The sequence below is a fragment of the Chrysemys picta genome, chromosome 6 (genome assembly GCF_011386835.1).
Source record: "Chrysemys picta bellii isolate R12L10 chromosome 6, ASM1138683v2, whole genome shotgun sequence".
NCBI classification, from domain to species: Eukaryota; Metazoa; Chordata; order Testudines; family Emydidae; genus Chrysemys; species Chrysemys picta.
This window is the reverse complement of record NC_088796.1, coordinates 55,444,053-55,464,301: the sequence shown is the minus strand read 5'-3', so window position 1 is coordinate 55,464,301 and position 20,249 is coordinate 55,444,053. Positions and strand designations below refer to the sequence as shown.

The 20,249-nt window shown below is 37.8% G+C and overlaps 2 long non-coding RNA genes across 9 annotated transcripts in view; one reads left to right on the top strand and one right to left on the bottom strand.

Annotated features, from left to right (window-relative positions):
- Positions 1-20,249, bottom strand: part of LOC122174237 (uncharacterized) — an 81,607-nt gene that overhangs the window by 4,938 nt on the left and 56,420 nt on the right. The window lies entirely within an intron of this gene.
- Positions 1-20,249, top strand: part of LOC101948281 (uncharacterized) — a 170,267-nt gene that overhangs the window by 132,902 nt on the left and 17,116 nt on the right. The window contains exon 5 of one of the 8 annotated variants that reach the window (XR_010602215.1): positions 16,625-16,755. The exons of the other annotated variants lie outside the window; for them this stretch is intronic. This is a non-coding gene — a long non-coding RNA (uncharacterized LOC101948281). The remainder of the gene's footprint in view (positions 1-16,624; positions 16,756-20,249) is intronic. 8 annotated transcript variants of the gene reach the window in all.

Below are 20,249 nucleotides of genomic sequence, written 5' to 3'. Positions count from 1 at the left end.
TAGTTTCAGCAATAGCACTGGGAGCAGAGGGGATTTCATGGCAGGATGGCTGAGAGCAGGGAGGGGGTTGGATGTATGTCTGGATGAGGCTTGGCTGGGGTGGGGAAAAAGGCTGTGCCCATGAAATTCTGCATCCCTACAAAGCCCCATAAGGTTCATTCAAGCCGGAGTGCAGCTTGCTTGTTGAGGGCCCACACTGGCCCTTGCAACTCTTGAAAACAGGAAGCACAAATTGTGTCCCCCTGGGCATGTGCAGGCACCTGCATCAGCGCAGGGATGAATCTGGCCTAGAGAGTCTCATCAGCTGCTTTATGGTCAAGATGTGTGGAGGGCCAGAAGAGGCTGAGGAGTTCCCTTTTCACCTACAGAGACACTCAGATACTGCAAAGGCACTTAGAGATGTGGGCTATATAAGAACCTAGATAACTTGATCATGGCCTCTCTATCTCCGCTCCCAGCCTGTGGAGGCAGTTGTAATCCTTGGATTACGCTAGCTCAAACTGAGCCACTTGCACGAGGAAGAGAGAAGGGACTAGAAGGAGAAGAGACTCAGTCAGAGCCCAATAAAATAGGAGGGGTTGAATGGATCCCAAAAAACCTTGGCTGCAAACCTCATTTTAATTTCCTGTGGATGACAAGTGGGAATTTTGGATCTGATAGTTCCCCATCCTTGATGGCTGACCAGCTCTGTCACAGTGGGGATATGGCAGCCCCAGAGCAGCCATCTGGCTGCTGCTGAAGAGTATCTCGTCTCCAAATCTGATTTGCATGGATTATACCCAAACCTATAAACTGACCCAGGTTCACTCAAAAATTGGCCCAGGCTTACTCAAAATTCAGCCCAGCTTCACTGAAAGGTTCACAATCCTTGGCAGAGTTTTGACAACCCTGGCCCAAATTTCAAGTTTCTAATGACACCTAATAAATTTCACTTGGTTTTGAGTTTCATTATAAAAGTTTTGCACAGCTTTATGTATCTGCTTGTTGTGTTGTCTGCCTCAAATCCCTCTAAACTATCATATTACTATTACTTAAAGGAATTACTGAAATTATGTAAATATACTTTACTCTTTAAATATTTCCTTTAGAAATGATCTTCTCTTGTACTTATGCAAAACTTGTAAGCAGGCCTATACACCATAAAAGAAATATATATATATACACACACTGAACATACAGGAAAACCAAAAGCAACTCTAGGCAAATAAAAAGTTGTCCATTTCTAGAAATAAAATCTCTCTCTCTCTCTCTCTCTCTCTCTCTGTTGCTCTCCCATCCTCCACCAAATCTTCAGTTCCTGGAAGCCATTTGAAACAGGAAATTATAGGAAGATACGCACCGATTTCCAGTTCTTACATATTCTGATATGTATAGATACTGTATCACATTCACAAACTAAATTATGTTCACCGATAGCACTTCTAGTCCTACAGCATATGTGCAAAGTTTGGTGTTTTGTTGTACACTATAAGGCAGATAATTGTCAGCTGGTGAGCACCCAGATATCCTGGCAATGAAGGCTGCACACGGACAGGTAGATTAGTTTAGAATACCTTAGATTTCAAACATTTTTTCTGCTTATCTGGAGTTATCTTCCAGTATCGCTATCTTGGACAATTAAATACTTGGGTCATGTAGTGAATAAATTACATATTATTCTCTTCCTTTGGGATAATAAAATAATCCTCCACTTAAAACACATTAAACAGTTTATCTCACACTGCAGTTTACTACAAAACTCAAATGCAGTTATGGATAACTGTTGACAATATCAATTTGTTAATGTTGTATGACCCAATCCTGCAGCCCCATGTGAACAAGAACTTCAAGATCAGGCCTGGATCATTTAATAAACGTGAACACTAGAAATTTAGGCATAAAGAAAATCCATGGAATCCTATAGAATTAGGATCCTATCTGAGATTTTGCTGTAGTCACCAGAAGTAAAGTTTTTTATTTGAAAAGAAAAATGAAGTTTTTTTTGTTCTGGTTGAAAAGTTAACCTTCACAGAGTAAACTGATACAGTGCCATCTTATTGACTCTCGTGTCTATATTGAGGCTATAACAACACCAGGAGAGGTGTGAACTTTCACATTCATTTTAACAGAATGTTAACTTTGAATCTTAATAATGGCCTCCTAAATGTCAGCACTATTAATTACACTTTGCAAATCCTATCTGCCCCCTCCAAGGATTAGAACCTCAGCGAGGTGATAGTTGAGTTGAGAAGATCGTTACTGTCTTATGTTGGGGAGAGTTATTTGACATTGTGTTATCTTAGATTTAGTTACCAAATGTATTTATATTATGAATAGCACATGCATCTCGCATATCTTGTACAGAAACAATATATATTTTGAGTAAATAAAAATAAACAGACACTTTGCTGGGGAATGACCTGGCAGAGACATCCAGTGCAATTAAATATACCTTGCATGTTTCATTTATCTGAGGGTGATCTAGTATATCACGTATCAGAGCGGTAGCTGTATTAGTCTGGATCTGTAAAAGCAGCAAAGAGTCCTGTGGCACCTTATAGACTAACAGACGTATTGGAGCATGAGCTTTCGTGGGTGAATACCCACTTTGTCGGATTCATATCACATGCATTTTCCAGCAGCAGCAATAATATAGGAAGATAAACTATTACTTGGAAGATGTCATTTCCATTTTTCTCTTGATGATGACTGGAAAACCAAACAAACTAAAAAGCTATAAAAGTCAGCAGACAATTACATTTTAAAAAATTAAGTATGTTTTGTATTTTCTCTGTTTTGCAGGCAAACTATCTAAACTGATACAAAAGTTCTTAACTTCCTCATCTGAACAGGCCAAATAGAATTGTTATGATCACATCACAAATTACAAGACTGTAACTACTGGTTGGAAAACATGGCCACCATTATACATAGTAATAACAGTAACCTGGCGGGAGAGGAAGGGCAGGATGTCATTGTCAAGTTCTAATCTCACTGTTTTCCATGCAACCCTGCAAAACAGAAACCATCACCTCAGAGACAGAAATGTTACTTAGGGTATGTCTACACTGCAATTAAAAACCCACAGCTGGCCCATGTCAGCTGACTTAGGCTCACAAGCCTGGGCTGTGGGGCTGTTTAGTCGCAGTGTAGACGTCTGGGCTCGGGCTGGAGCCCAGGCTCTAGGACAGTGCAAGGTGGGAGGGTCCCAGACCTCCGGCTGCAGCCCAAGCCCAAATGCAATTAAGCAGCCCCACAGACTGAGCCCCGCGAGCCTGAGTCAGCTGGCACAGACCAACCATGGATGTCTAATTGCAGTGTAGACATACCCTATGTCTCGGTACAACTACATGCTAGACACCCTTGCAATGGAACAACCAATTCCAGACTGTAGCCCAGTTTAGATCCAGAATAGGCCATTGCAGAGGCATGCCTATAGTCCCAAGCCAAGTAATTAGCTGAGTTTTATTTTAGTCGTATCATTATTGTTCTATTATGAAAAATTATGAAATTATTGGTTGTAGTTGTAGTTGGCCAGATGCAGCGCTCCAAACTTGTTGGCCTCTTCTGGAAGGCTGAAGAAAAAGGCTTCCAAGAAAGCCATGTGGAATGTACAGTACTTGAAAACTGACATAAGAGAAGCAACTGCGATAACTTAGACATCTTTGGTGCTTGTTCTTTTATACCTGACTCCATTCCCTGACCATCTTCCATCATCCTGTATATGGCAAGATTATCTGTGCATGAAGGGAAATCTCAGCCAAGTGGAAAGGGAGGCCATGGTCACCAGAAACCTCAAACTTGTCCAGGTTGTACTAGCTGAGCACATAGTTACCTGTTTTATCTCTGAAACAGACAAATAACTGTATCCCATTATTGGGTCCCAAGCACTTTGCTGTTGCCTGGGAAAATAATATTTTCCATCCTACCCAAAGTTAATGGTCAAGTGCCCAAGTGGTGTCAAGCAATCAGATAAGTTCTCCACCGTCTTTCAGTGGAAGTGTTCTAAACTGTCTGTCTGCAAACAAGATAACATCAAAAATACAGTTGTTAACTGCAAGGATCTGTACAGTCCCTAATATAATAGGAATCTGGTCCTGACTGAGGCCTCTGGTTGCTACTATAATATAAAATAATCAGAAATTATAAGACAACATACCTTGCGTTAAAGTAGATGACATTTAAATCACAGGCATTACCTGTTCTGGTTGATTGGTGCTTGTTGATGATGCCTTGCAGGCTTGGTTGCTCATCCTGACTCCATTTATTTTTTTAGAAATGCAATTTGCCTAGACCATGACCACTACCAGAATTGACAGAAATTTCAAGAAAACTATAAGAAGCTGACCAATCTGTGTACCATCATTAGGTACTCTACATGTGTACAAAATACTCACTGGAAACCAAGCCCCTCCTAACCAGCCAAAGCTGTGTTTATCTTGCCATGTTTGTCTTTTCCAGATATGGGCTGGTCACAGAGGTTGCTTATCCACACCAGACGTGTTCATCATAAAATCCTTTAATGGGTGATTGTAAGTCCTTTCTCAGATGACTGTGATGTCAGCTCCTGAGTCAGTTTTGAAGTCAATAGTCTTGCCATGAATATTCAGTTTCACTCTCCAGGCAAGTTCTATGTCTTCACAACTGATAAATACCAGAAACAATGACTCTTGATTGTCTGTAATATGAGTCAACTCTCTGACTGCTTTGGTGTGGCAAACAGCTGCAAAATGTCCATATTTCATGCATTGATATCACCATGTGTCTCTGGCTGGACATGCATTATCTCTTGGAATATGCCTTTTTTCACACCTTGTGCATGTAGGCTGGAATTTGTCCCTCTTAGCCTGGGAGTTCTCTCTCCTTGCCTCAGGGGTTTTACAATAATGACTTTAACACTCAAATATCTGTTGATAGCTTCTAAGATAGTTTCAGGTTTTTAAGTTGTTTCTGCCTTTTGTTCTGTTGTTTAACTAATTCTGTCTGCTTTGTTATTTGTATAGCTTTGGCTAGGGTTAAATCTTGTTCACTTGTAGCTGCTGTGAAAGATCTTTATCTGTTAACCCAATAACCAGCCTGTCTCTGATATTTTCATGTTTTGCATTCCCAAAATCACAGTTTCAGCCAATGTATGTAGCACTCTTATAAAACATTCAACATTTTCCCCTGGTTCTTGAATTCTCTGGTTACAACATGCTCTTTCATAATTCACATTTCTCTTGGGGTATAAAGTGTGCATCAAACATAGCCAGAACCCTTTCATAGTCGTCTTTGTGACAGACTTCAGTAAAGTCAAAGGATGTAAAGATATGTTCTGCTTGCTTCCCCATAGCATAAATTAATGAAGATATCTGTATATCTCCTGTTTCTTTGTGGCGTTTGTTTGCAATGCAGAATCTTGCAAAATATTGTTTCCAGTCTGTCCATTCTGAAGATTTGCCAAAGCTGAAGTTCTCTGGGGTATTGAGAAGTGGCATGATGATGTGGTTCTGCAACCTTTGTTGCTGTTTTAATTCCGTTTCTGTTCTTAGTTTACTCCTGACACCATGTCATGTTCTTTTGTACCAGCTATGGACTGGTCACAGAGCTTTCTTAAACACATTAGATGTATTCATCATAAGCTCCTTTAATGCTCTGTGAGGTATTGCAGAGGTTCCTTTAAATAAGGTGTTTTACACATAGTGTCACCTAGTGGCTGAATGGTATTATACATTTTTGCACACCATTACACATCTGTTCTTAATTCATGCTGCATTAAAGAGAAGGACTTCAATATGTTGCTTCTATGAAATATCTCCATGAATGCCCAATATTGTGTCTCCAAGCATCCCATCTGCTGGACTAGAGCAGTGTGGTGGATGTATGCAGATCTATCAGGGAGTTCCAGATTGTGCTTCTTGCTGCACACCCACAGCCACACTCTGAAAATGAAGACATTGTTACTTGTAGTTCATGTGGGTGTTCCCCTAATTAATGCTTATACTCATAGTTCAAGAGGGAGGAGTTGAACTATGACTACGTAATCAACTGGAGGGGTGGGGACTTAGTGCCTTTTTTCTGGCATCCAGACTGCATCCAATGAATGAGGACTGTTCCCCCATCATACCCATTTTAGCTTGTTGACTCACGAGCCCAGACAGACTACAGTAAGGGCCTGGCATACTTCCTGAAAAGGCTTGCTGGCCACTTAGGTGTTACAGAAGCTGCAATGCTCCTGATGGCCTTTGTGGGGGGAGCTGCATGGTGTGACACTGGCAAACCAGGTGCCAGCTCACGCCAAGGCCCCTAGGGCTCAACTGAACTTTGACAAATACTAACTGCAACCAGTCTGGCTCACCTGTCTGCTGGTATTGTTTAAATACGTTTTAGAATAATGAGAATGTATTCAGACTTATGAAATGCTTGTAAGTTGTTGCTTGCATTAATCTCACTTATAATATCTGTATCCCATGTTATAAGATAATATTCAAGTGTTTGTGTAATCCACACACCTTCTGCATGTGTTGTTCTGTCCCATCTAGTGATACCGAGACCACTTAGAGAGAGAGATTAATGAGTCTGCTTACAGCGTTAGCTAAGGGCTCTATGGCTTTTAGCTCATGCAGTAGAGGCTCATGCACTAAGCGCCAGAGGTCCTAGGTTCAATCCCGCCCATGGACGGCCGGGGTATGTTGGCATTACATTTGCTCAGTAACTGTAAATCACCAGACAGAAGAAAAGCATTAACGAATCTGAAATAATAGTTTCCAAAAGGAGGTGTTATCTCCTGTCCAACAAAGAAGGCCCATCAACACCAGATGAACAATTGTAGAACATCACAGAACAAAAGACTTTGTTTATTGCTCACTGCCCCTCTCCTGCCCCCAACCCCCCGCCCTGAAGAGGAGACTTGCAAGTGAATTCCTCCCAACAGCTGAATTTTTGACTGGAAGCAGAAGGGGGGAAGGAATAAAAAGTACTAACAATCAGGGACTGTATCTTTTATGCTGCTTGAACTCTGAGGGGCAAGGATTACTAAGCATAAGCAAAAGATCCCCAGTGCTTGCCCTGGGTTAGCCTTAAAGGACCTATGGAGCTTGCTTGTTATAGAAACTTCTATTGCTTTTTGAAACTTAAGATTGGAACTCATTTGTGTGTATATATATTTACCTGCTTTAACCTCGTAAATAACTCTTTTATTTCATTTTCCTAGCTAATAAACCTTCAGATAGTTTATTATGGAATTGGCTCCAAGGGTTGTCTTCGGTGTGAGATCTAAAGTAGAATTGACCTGGGATAAGTAACTTGTCCTTTGGGACTGGAAGTAACCTAAATATTGCTGTGAACTTTGGTATAAGGGATGATCAATCACAAACATAAGCTTACCAGGGTGGCAAAATAGATTTGAAATACCCAAGGGGATTGTATGTGACTCTATGTTAAGGTTGTTATATTGCTTGAGGATTTTACACTTGCTGGTTGGTGACGTCTAAGCATAGAACTCACAACCAATTTGGGGTTTGTGCCCTGCGTTGTAATCTGCCCTGAGATTTGTACCCATGTCTTGAGCCACTCCAGGACAGCTTGACCCTGGCATAGTCTCGGCAGGAGTCACATACCACAGGTCAATTAAGGTTATAGATCATAACACCAATGCTGTTAAAGTTTAAACTTGACATTGAGAGTTTTAAAGGTTAAAGAATAGTCACAATGAGTGGTATGATGGTCTTGAGAGAAAAGACTTTGAACAATTATGTAGGGACAGGGCACTATCCCATAAAAAGGAAACCCCAGTTCAGGACCTGAGAGCTTTGCTCATAAGTTCTGACCAAAGGGAACCTGATGGAGAGAGAGAGGACCCTCTTGCCACAGATACTGCAGAGAAGATCACTGCAGTGGAACTGGCCTGATTGCAGCAACTGAGAGCCCAGGAAGAACACAAGCACCAGAAATTAATGGCAGAATTGAGGATCAGGAAAACCAAAGCAAGGGAAGTAGCTAAGGAGAAAGCCCACCAAAGTTGCATGGAACAAATAGCAGCAGTCAAAGTCAACGAGGAAGCTGAGAAAAGGGCAGACAGGAAGCTAATGGAGGACCAAGCAATGTAGCTCAGAATATTGGAGCAGCAAAAGGAGCTTCCCTAGCCAGTCAGTATAACCTCCACAACACAAGGGAGTAGGAGAAAGTCTGCCCAATTTATAAAGAAACTGACTGTATAGAAGAGTTCGTGTCCACCTTTGAGAAATTATGTGGGAAGCATAATATCCCAATTGAAATATAGAAACCTCACAATGTTTGACAATATCATTCATGTTGAGTATCTACATAAAGTGCGTAATTTTATGAGAAAATAGATAATGGGGGTGGGGCTGAAAGTGATTATGGAAAACTGTTTGATCTGATGTTCCAGAAGCAATTGTTATGGGTAGTTACAGATGATGTAAAGGCAACCATCTGTGACAAAAAAACACTCCTACAATTTTAGAGGCTGCAGAAATTGTAGATGAACACACTGAATAAAGGGGACTGCATGCGACTCCATGTTAAGGCAGTTATAGTGCTTGAGGAGCTTATACTTGCTAGTTGGTTGGTAAAATCTAAGTATAGAACTCCCAACCAATTTGAAGTTTGTGCTGTTCTTCTTAACAGTCTGCCCTGAGGTTGGGAGTCACATTCTTGAGCCACTGCAGGACAGCTTGACACATGGTATGCTGCATAATGGTAACTAACAGAAAGAAAATGTTCCACTGGTGTTCCACTCCTGCTGTATGGACCATACTATTATGAGAATGGTGGGAATTTCTATCACTGGGCTCCAGTCAGGCTGCCCACCTGTATCCCCCAGTGTAGCTCATTAAGCTGTGAGTGGCTGATTTGCTAGTATTCATATTTCTCCAGAGGCACTAGCAAAATAGTTCCCAGGTGAGGGGCAAAAATAATGGTAATCAATTGGCTCAAATAACCTGGTAATCAAATATTGTTTGTTGTGCTTATAATGGTCTAGGTGCTCCCCAGACATTCAAAAAAGGATGGTCCCTGGACCTACGTAATCATTGCTTAAGGGCAAATGAACAACTGTGCAAAGTTTATTGCCAAACATTCAAAATCGTGAGTCAGGACCCAAGCCCATGAGATTTCAGCCTGGAAGTTTATGAATCTATTAAATTATTTTAAAAATTACAAGATTTTTTAAAAATAGTAAATATTAATTTTTATTTGCTTTCTGGTTTCTGAGCCTTCAGGGTTAACTCAGTGCATACTTTCAGGATTTTCTTGTCAACTATAAGGGCTAGAAACTTTTTCTTTAAATGAAAGCTGAAATTCTCCCCTAAACACTTATTGCCAAGAGCTGGGACTTTGAGGAAAAACACCAAATATTGCAAGACTTTTGATAAAATCATGAGAGTTGGCAACACTGGTAAAACAAATACGAATATTTTATACAAGTCAACCAAATTCACAGCAGGCAGCACAGCAGAAGGGGGTCTTTAAGTGGGACTTAAATGTGATCAGTGTAGAGACTGTGGATGATCTCAGGGAAGTTATATCTTGCATAGTGCATACCTATATTGTTTATTTTCACTGATGTGACCTTGGCCTACCAATTTCAGTTGTATCCAAACATTACACAAATGATTTCATATTTTGCAAGTGACATACTTAGAGGGCGAAACAGCAAAGTGAACAGAGAATATTACTGAGAAATGGAGGAATCTAGAATCAGAGGTTTGGGAGTTCTGTCACTTTGACCTTCGTAAGTATAATCCAATACAATTTATTTGTTTTCATTCAAAAGTATCACAAAGAGCTTCCCAGTATATAAAATTAAAGGCAAATATAAGTAATAAGAATAGGTTTAGATATCATTGAGGTAGCATCTATATAGGGCAGCAGAATAGACCGACACAATCAGGGTACTGGAACAATTTTTATAGTGGGGGTGCTTATGATGGAAACCATGTATTTGGTGTTTGTTACTACTACTTCAAGCCAGAGGGTGTGGCAACACCCTCAGCACTTTTAGTTCCAGCACCACTGGGCACAATGGTCAAGTTTCAAGGAGGCTGATTTCTCATGGGGAAACAGAGGTTCAATACTTTTCATTTGTCATTCTTAACAGTTGTTTCTTTCATTTCCCCCTCACATGTAGAATTCACACTGAAGTAGGCTGAAAACTTCGTTTTTTCACAAAGTGTCTAAGAGTTATAAAACCTGTATTCAGCTTCATGAATCTCTAGGGTCATAAACACCTATGTCCCTCATTCTTTTCTTTTTTCCTTTTTATAGTTTGCCGTAAATTGGAAATCTTACCTCCAAGTCACTCGCTATAAGTTTCTGCTGTTTTGTAATTAACACCTAGAACCTGCACTTTTTGGAGGCAAGCAGACAAAAGCCTTGTTTTCTGCAGTCCATTAACAGTCTCTCAGTTTATTATGCCCTCCCTCCTATTTGTTTTTAATTGAGACCTTCGTTATAATGGGGCCATTGTTGCTAAACGTAGAATATTGCTACATTACCACAGATCAGTTTGCCTAGTTTTCATGTACATTAGTAAATTATGAAAGATCAAATATCTCAAGAAGCTGACACACATTGAATTAATCCTGAAATAACCTTGTATTCACTGTTTCAAGTTCACGGTAGTATGTTAAACCACTACACTTAAAAGGCAGTCCCAAAAGCAAACTACAATGGTGCTTGAGGGTAAAATGATAGACGAGATGTGAGGTAGTTGATAGAGGTAAACTCATGTGGTTGACTCATCTATTTTTGAATAAAGTGCTAATTGCACTAAGGACTAGGAATTTGAAAAACCCAAATATTGTAAATGCATAACCCTGAATGAGGTGTAATTATATTTACATAGATAATGAGATACTAAATGAAAAAAACCTAATAGATACAAAAAGTTATTCATTTCATCTTTCATAATTATCTGGAAAAATATAAATTAATAACATTCATCTGAGAAATGCGGTAGCTGTGACAGATGTTCTATTTTGAATTAAAAATGTAACATTCTTGTAATAGCTTCTTATGCGTTCTACTTTGTTTCATTTTACAAAATAATTTAAGTTCACTTCTGATGTGAGTCCCAGAAAACAAAAGATGTCTCTTTCCCTTCCATCTACCATAAACTAATCCTTTTACTCTAATGTTCAAGTCATGATAAAACTAAGACCCACATTTTACAAATCTATTTGTAACTTAACCATTTGTAAAAGTGTAAAACAAAAACAGAGCATAAGAAAATTTTAGATATTTCATGATGTGGTATTTGGGAGACATATTCTGGAGAGCTCATGCAGCCAGTAGTCTTCTTCTTAGCATATGCACAACGTGCCTCAGGTGGCACATGACCAGGATTCATCACCGAATTTGGTCCACTGGTTGGATCATTAGCTTTCCTGGCTTGGGCTGGGTACTGACATGGAATGTGACATGAATGCTGATCCATCTCCCCCAGCCAGTAGTAAAACATTATTAGAGGTTCTATACATTATAGATGATAATTTTCTAATACAAAAGGTATTGGACCTAACACAAGGTAAACTCTGTTTTGGGTACATCATTATGATGGATAAAGATGAATTAATCATTGGACTGGCAGTTGGTGGCCCTTACTTCCAGCCTCAGGGCTGTTCTCTTTAGGTGGGCTGGAGAGATGTTTGACTGGATGCATCCTTGTAGTCATGGGTTCTAGGGTCCTACACTTCCTTTGGTCTGGTCCCACCCTCATAATCTCCCCTCTGTGATAGGGCTTCACAGAGGCATCTGCACCTCCTGTGTGGGCTCCCCATATATTGCCAGTCCTGGGCAGTGTTACCACACAGGTCTGTTGCAAATGGAGCCTTCCATACTTGCAAGGGTGTGGGCAACAGGTAATTAGTCAGCAGAGTGAGCTAATAACTTTCTGTAATTTGTACAAAATACAATTGATTATGGCATTTCATCTTAAAAACAGGATAGTCATTGAACATCTACAGTCAGGTTTTAAAATGAAAATTTCACAACTATTTAGTGTATGTTGATTTAACCATAGACACATTTTGTCCTCATTGACCTGCTACATCTCCTTTTGAGACATTAACATCTACTATCTATCACCTTAAAAGTCTCTAAGTCTTGATGTGGCAGATCTCAAAAACAACTCCAAAGAGATTCATTTTAAAAATGTCATAATTATGGGCCTGATTGCTCCTCCTTCAGGAAAACCCAAGGGAAGGGGCTAAAGGAGATGACATCATGAACCATGAGGTTCTCTTTGTGGTGATTTCTCCCCAACTATTCTGTCAGAGGTCACAGTGGAACAGGCTATAGTCTGGCCCCCAGTCCAATGCAGTGTGTGCCATGGGCCTGGGGAAGAAAGGGATTTTTGCCTTGCAGGCTACCTTTTGTAATGGGGAGAAGAGAACCACACACACAGGGTCCTCTCCATGCTCAGATCTAGGGCGTATTAACACACCCTATTTATTTACTGGATCCAGTTAATATTACATATTTCAAATGCTTTTTAGCTATGTATTTCCCTGATGGCCTATGGTATTTCTAAAAGCAGTAACATAGTTACCCAATAATCCACAATGTCATACTGTAAATTATGGAGTTTTCAAATGCATGCCGTTGATACTTTTCTTTAATATACTACCTAAGGGTCTGATCAAACTCCCACCGAAGTCAATGTAATTTAGATCAGGCTCTAAAAGAAATTAACTATCAAAAAACTAAATGATAGTCTTTGCTTCTGTGGACACTATTTTTAAGGTTGCAAAATGGTTTCAATAATAGCCCCATGTTTTCACTTCCTCATAATTTACTGAAGAATTCTCCTTTTGAGATGAAATTTTTCGTGCTTAGTCTCTGTACAAAGATTTATTTTTATTTTTTAACATGTTTGAGAAAAATCGCTTCAAGCTGTTTTTGAATTCTGAGTGTCTGAAAAAATACAACATTCATGCTGAAAATTGCTTACTTTTTCCCCTACATTTTTGTTTCTCCCCACCCCCATAGTTAACTCAAAACCAGCTACACTTTGAAACTTGAAATGTGGCATATAAATAGTCCTTATTGAGTAAAACTTCCATGGCCAAGTCTGAAAAATAATATGCTTCATGTTAGTTTTTCTAAGTGCATCTTCATCATACCAGGACCTTGATACTAGTTCTTAATGTTAGGCTTGATATGCTGGCAAGAACACACCACTGTCATAACAAGCTGTTGCCATTGATTTTCATGGGTCTACTCACATGGTTAAAGTTAAGCATATGTGGAAGTGTTTGAAGGATCAGAGCCTTAGTAAACAGGCAGTGTGCTCATTTGCAAGTGCATAGGATTAGCAATGAATCATCAGTCTCCAGAAGCTCATGTAGAACTCCTCCATTGCTGTTATGGCAGGATATGAGCTGGTTTAGGGACTGCAAACCATTACTATGCCCAAACAAAATGTGGGTACTTCACACTGCTCTGAATTCTTTTCTCATCCCAACCCCTCTCACCATGGAACTACAGCAATTCTGCTGGGTTATGGCACTTCCATAGCAAAAGAAGTTGAGAAGTAGCCCTGAGGGCTCAGTCTTTGACTTCAATAGGTTTGCCTGAGCAGGACAGCAGGATTGAGTGCTAAATATGGTTAATTCTAATTCCATCTTGAGATCCTGATTTAGCGCCATATTGATTTGGGAGGAGACATCTGAATAAAATGGCTCAACTTTTAGGAAAAACTGGCAAGAAATTAACAAAGTTATGAACTTTTACATATTGTACAGTACTAGTCAAGTACAGCTGAAAACTTTCACTGCATGTGAGAGTTCTCTCTTTTGGATTGCTACATTGTACAGGTATGCATCTTTTCAGGAATGTACACTTTTTTCAATTATACATAATAGCTGCTGACTCTTAACTAAGCCAGTGTTCACTTTTCTAAGGAACCGAGCAGGTACTAGTTGATCGGCCAACTGGTCAGTGAATATTTTTGCCTTCTTCCCCCAACTTTTGCCTTTGCAGTTTTCATTTATTTTAAAACAAAAAAATTCCTTGTGCCTAAAATATTAAATTCAAAAACAAACCTCCAAGATCAATGCAACTTCAAAGAGTGCACTATTAAAATAAGAAAGATCAGGAACTTCTAAACTTAAACAACATTGCCCCAGCACAGAGAATACATTAACTTAACATATATAGTATTTTCTATTCCTGTTTTTTCTGATTTAATATGTACCTTAATGTAATACTGTTTATATTGCTAAAGCTAAAGATATACTATAAACATACAGGACAGTACAATATGGCTGGACTTATCTTGCTGTGGGAAAAAAATTATATTACCTAACTTTATATGATTGTAACAGTGCAAACTTAACATTAATTAACACAGCTTTTTGCATTCAATTTAGCTGACATTCAAATTTAAAACCCACCAAGACAAGCAAATGCTCCCCTATAAGAATTTCTCCAGGCATGGTATAGTACATAACCAACCTCAGCCCCCTCACAGTACATAGGCACAATGCAAGGATTTAAAGAACAAGGCCAATTGACTTCAATACAGTGGCACCTACACATTCCAGTGGCTAATTTAATTAACAGTGTCTGTCAGTCTGGACTCCTAGTGTTTCTCTGAATGTCTTTACATTTATGGATTGAATTTACAACCACGTGGTTATGTAAATACATTTTTGTGTCTGGACTGAGGACACAAATATGATCCTTGACTGTGATGTGTAACTCCACCTTTTTTAATCAGTAGTAATGCATGCTCATTTTTTATGTTGATAAAAACAAGTGCCTCTTGATATAAAGCAAGTTTATTTTGTCAGTGCCATATTGTTGTTCATATTGATTATTTCAGGATTATACCTTTTTCTTTTCCTTTTGCATTTATAAACCATAATTTTGTGAAAATGTTTATATTTTAATTTAGAAAAAAAATGATCTAGCTTTCTTTTTTACGTACCTTTTAGTTGTTGACTTATACTTTCCAGCCAAACAAAAGCTTTTTGATTTTGTTCTGGCTTCTACCTTAAATTACATTCAGGAAACTCTTTACTAATGGCATTTTTAAACAGAATGATTTGGGGGTATGTTATGGCATTTTTGTAAAAATGGCAGGGGAGACAGTCTACTCTTAAAATCCTGCACATTACAGGTTTTTTTTTTAAAAAATGTGAATGTTCTATGTGGGAGAACAATGTCTGTTCCAATCACAAACTTTCATCGCCTGTAAAAACTGAGTAAAAAATGAAGTTCTAGTCATGAAACCACAAGGCAAATTAATGAAATCGTGTCATTTGTATCAAGTCTGGCTATATCTGCTAAATATTTTCTAACTACTCTAAGGGGAAAAAAACAGAAGGCAAACTAGCAATGAATGGAAACAATAATGGTCAGCAGCATGTGTTGCATGTTATTTGAATCGAAAGTAATTTATCACTTCTGAAATAAAGGCTGTTTATTCTTGTGTTTCACTGTCTGTAACAATCTTTACAATTTATCTGTGAAAAAAGTGAGAAACTGTACCATTATTAGCATATGAATACTTGACACATCAAATTGGCTGTACAATAACAGAAGGACATTTGCTATTGGTGTATGCACACAGACAAAGCAGCCATTTTGAAAAAAAATGAAATGGTGTGGATGTTTAACCGTTTGTCTGTCTGTCTGGTTTCACACTACTGCTTTGATTAGGGCAGCTTAGAAGCATGAGTTGAAATTCTTAAAATATAAGCACACACATTAAGTACTGGGCCATCAATTATTTCTTTTATATTTTTATTCAGACGTGAGCCATAGAAAAATATAAGAAACGGGTTCAGAATAAAAGATTTTGTGTGTGTTTGTGTGTATGCGCATCCGCACAAGGTGGGGGGAAGGGGGCAAAGCCAGCCTATGTGAAGAGTGTACAGAAATGAAACATTGCCTACATACAGTTTTATTTCATGGCAACAACATAGTGGGCCTTGGGTCAGATGTGTGAAACTATTTCTCAAAGAAGCTGCATACATAATTGAGGCCCTATGAAGGGTTCTCAGTTGAAGTTGCCAGGCTACATTCATTTCAAAAGCAGAGCCATTTGTTATCAAATTTAAATTAACTCCCTCAGCACTGAACTCCTCGTTTAAAGCACAGCTTTTCAAACAGTACTCAAAGTATCTAAGGAAAAGAGAAATTGTGGTTACTAAATGACAATAACATCATTCCCACAAAGAACAGAACTATTAGCCATATTTAGGCCTGCCAAGCAATAGTCTAAACAGATTAATTTCTGAAGGAGCTATTTTGATGCCTTGTTTCTGTTAGGAAGCACAAAGGTATTCTTTTAAACAAAATCTCTACTGTAGCTTTAATTTGGAAATAAATCAGTATTTCAGGTTTTTGCTGCTATAATCCGTAAGGTGTGAAGGCTGCTTACATTAAATATCTCTTTTCTACCAGACTGCAAATGCTTAAATACAGAAATTTGTGATTCATGGAACATTCATAATATGTTTCAGCTGCTCATGACTTACAGGTATTGGGTCTGATTCTGTAACCTTTACTGACATATAATTCTTGAACATGTGAATAGATCCTTTGACTGCAGTGTGACTACCTGCATGTGTAAGAATTACTCACATGAATAAATATTGCAGGATTGTACTAATTATTATTATTTATTAATTTTCAGCAATGCCCCCAGTGTGCTACGGGTTTTCCAAACACAAAAGAAGCCATGTTCTTGCCCCCAAGGAGCTCAAAATGCTGTGTGGTATCTTTTAAAAAGCAATCCATATGACTTATTATGCAGTATCTTAAATAGTAAGTAATGAAAACAAACAATAAATCACAAATATTCATTCCAATTATTTCATTAATTCAATTTGGCTGTGTTCATGACCCTTTTGTGTCACTTTTGGTAAACATTTTCACAACTGAGTTTTACTGGAGAAATATTGTGTAAAGCAAATTTTATATTGCATGCAGAAGAATTTTTACTGTGTGCTCACCCAGGGCTCAATTCTGCAGGGTGCTGGACATTCTGGGTTCAATGGGAATGCATATGTGCTTAAAGCTAAGCACTTTGAACCAGATTTTAAAGGTATTTAGGCCTCTACTGCGATTTTCTAAAGTATCTAGGTGCCTAACGTCCATTGAAATCAATAGAAGTTAGGCACGTAGATGCTTTTGAAAATCCCGCTAGGCACCTAAATACTTTAAAGTATTTAAAGATCCTTTGTGTTTAGTTGGATTGCAAGCAGAGAGCTCTGCACTTTGCAGGATTGAACCCCCAGTAAGGGAACAGAGACACCACCATATGTCTTATATGGCCAATCACAACTAACCAACACAGCTCAGATTTTGAATATTCGTAATTATATCATAGATATAGATAGATATATAACCCCCACCAAAAAAAAAACAACAACCTAGCTTGCAATCTGCTTGCAGACATGACAAGAGTTGAAAAAAATGGCTAAATTTAACAAATAAATTATTCATTGTGAATTATTCGCTCTGTCTAGTCTTAAATTAGGTTTTCTCAGGCCAATCAGCAAAGTTGTGCCAACAATTAAACCCAACAGAACATTCTAGCCATATACATACAGAGGGGGTGCCTGAATGCATCATTATACAATGCAGGCTTTCTGAACAGGAAAGGAACGATGTACATAGTTCCATGAATTTTACATAAAACACAATTATGTTGTTTTCTTCAGTGAATTTTATTTAAAATGATAAGGGTTTATATTTCTAAAGCTGTAAAACCTGAGATTTTTACCTGATTTAATTAGATATTTCTGTGTTCATTTCTGTGAGAAATTGAAGTGTCTAGATATGAGTCAGACTTTTGCTATTGTTAAGTTGAACACAGAGAACTAAATATAGCATTCTTAACAATCTGTGTTTTTCTTTCTTGAAACATAAGCTTAAGGCATCTAATCTACATCCCTTCATCAACATAAGATACTGATTTGTTAGAATCAAGTCAAGTCTGTTGTAGCTGTTGACATATATGCTAGAAAGACTGATTGAATTTCATCTCTGTAGACTGTGAATGGAAAGAGGACTTTCTTTTAGAAAAGACACAATTTTAATATCACCTAATACTGTTTTTAAATTACAAATATCACTATCTGCTATAAGAATGATCAATCTGTCCTTTATAAGTTGCATGTATAAACATGTTGTGCATCTATTTAAGCAGTTATTAGATGACTGCCTCAAATTGTACAGAATATTAGAAAATGGTCCCATATATGTGCAAATATTTTATGAAAAATATGAGATAAAGGCAAATTAAATTAAATTAAAAACTGAGGACAGTAAAGTTACCCAATGTAGCATGTATTTTATTATTTTTAAAGAAATATATATAGCATATATATGCTTCCCCTCAACACTGGATATTATTCAAAACTACAAACCATTTGCTTATTTAAAGCTCTGTGCAGCTAACAATACTACAGGGCTAGTAAATCCTACCAAGCACTCTTTGAGAATCTTGTTTATTTACTGGTGGAAGTAATACACCATACTTGTGTATCCATGACAACACTGTAACATGCCAGAGCAGAACTAGGTCTTTTCTTGCAATTGCAATATGAGATTAAAAGTAAGAGGCTAAATCTTATTAAATAGCAGAAGCTTTTTAAAAGATAAAACATAAAATGTATGGGAGCATATGATAGTTGTTCATGGTAATATATTTGTGCTATTTCAATGCTTTAGTTAGGTCTAGCCATTGATTGTAAATAGTACTGAATGGGGAACATACCAGGAAAAATAAAACTTTGCATTTCCTGCTGGAGTTTTCCATGATATAGAAAAGTGATTCAACAGTGTCAAGAATGAATCATTAACAATATCAGTTTTATAGAGTATTAAGTTGAATAATACTGTACTTTTTGTTATTTTAGGATGCTTCAGGTTCCTTAATTTTTTTCATTCTCATGCCAAATACTTTGATTAAGAATGTTGTATGATCCAGTAGATTAATGATGTAATTGCCTAGTTATATTTATAAATTCATGTCTTCTCTATGTGCATTTGTGTTTGCTGTGCCAATGCCACCAAGATACTAGATTGAGATGAGATGCAAAAAGTGGAGGGGAAAATTTACACATAAAAAGGAAATTCAATTCTCTATTATCCATTATTTTATCTATTGTCATTCTTGATTATCTTACTGTTTTCTTGACAAAATTTGTGCAAATTCTCAAGATTTAGCAAATCAACTTTAAAAACTGAAATATTTCCTTCCCCCCTCCCACAAATTCAAATTAATGCAAAAAGAACTGACACTTGTCTAGCTGCAGGTTGCTTGTAATCTGAGCTAACACTGTGGAAAAAAAATACGGTGGGCCAAATTCTACCCTAATTGTTATTGTTATTATTTATTATTTTTACTATCATAGCACTGACAAGCCCTAGAACCAGGACCCCCGTGGTGCTAAGCTCTGTATTCCTAAATTACTGATGTTTCATTAGTTTAAATGAAGGAAGAGTTTGTCTTACTTAATATGTTGTATTTTGTCTTTGAAAATATTTGAAATATACTGTATTACCAAGAAATGTCAGTATTTAAGTATATATCTGAAGCATGCATTGATGTTTTATCCATTTCCTGATCTTGGTAAAAAAACATTTCTCATTCTTACCATTAACTCAGGATCCTGAATCTGGAAAATGGACAGGTACCTAAAACACCCAAAAAGCCTTTGATGATACCCAATCTGCCTTGTACCTCTAAAAAAGAGTGTGCTGGGCATATAGTATCTAGAGAAAATATCTGAAAAATGAACTATTTGGGATTGTATCAGGTGTTTTCTCATTAGATTCGGAATGGAGAAAGAGAAAAAAACACGAAAGGGAGATAATGTGAAGAAATAAATAATTTCTGTGGATTTATTCTCTCTCTACTTTATCCTCCACCCAATATATTTTAAGTCAGTCAACTTACTTGCAATATGTTCTGGTTGAGCAATGGCACTCATACAGCCACAAATGTTTGATAAACAAATGTTTTTACAGGCATTTGCTCTATGGCCAGCACTGAAAAATTTGTCTGGTTTTGTGTTTGGAGGGGCGGTGGAGAGGTTGGTTTTGTCATATTTTGGGGTGGCTACTTACAGGTGTTTTGCGCATGTACACACAGACAGATGTGTCAATATATAGGGAAATAATGTAATTGTTCTTGCTGATTCCCTGGTCAGCTACATTTATGTTCAGTGGCATAGGTTAGAGAAGTGGATTTATAATTTGAAAATGTTTCAGATTTTTTTTTTAAATAAGAAATTCCCATTCCATTAAAA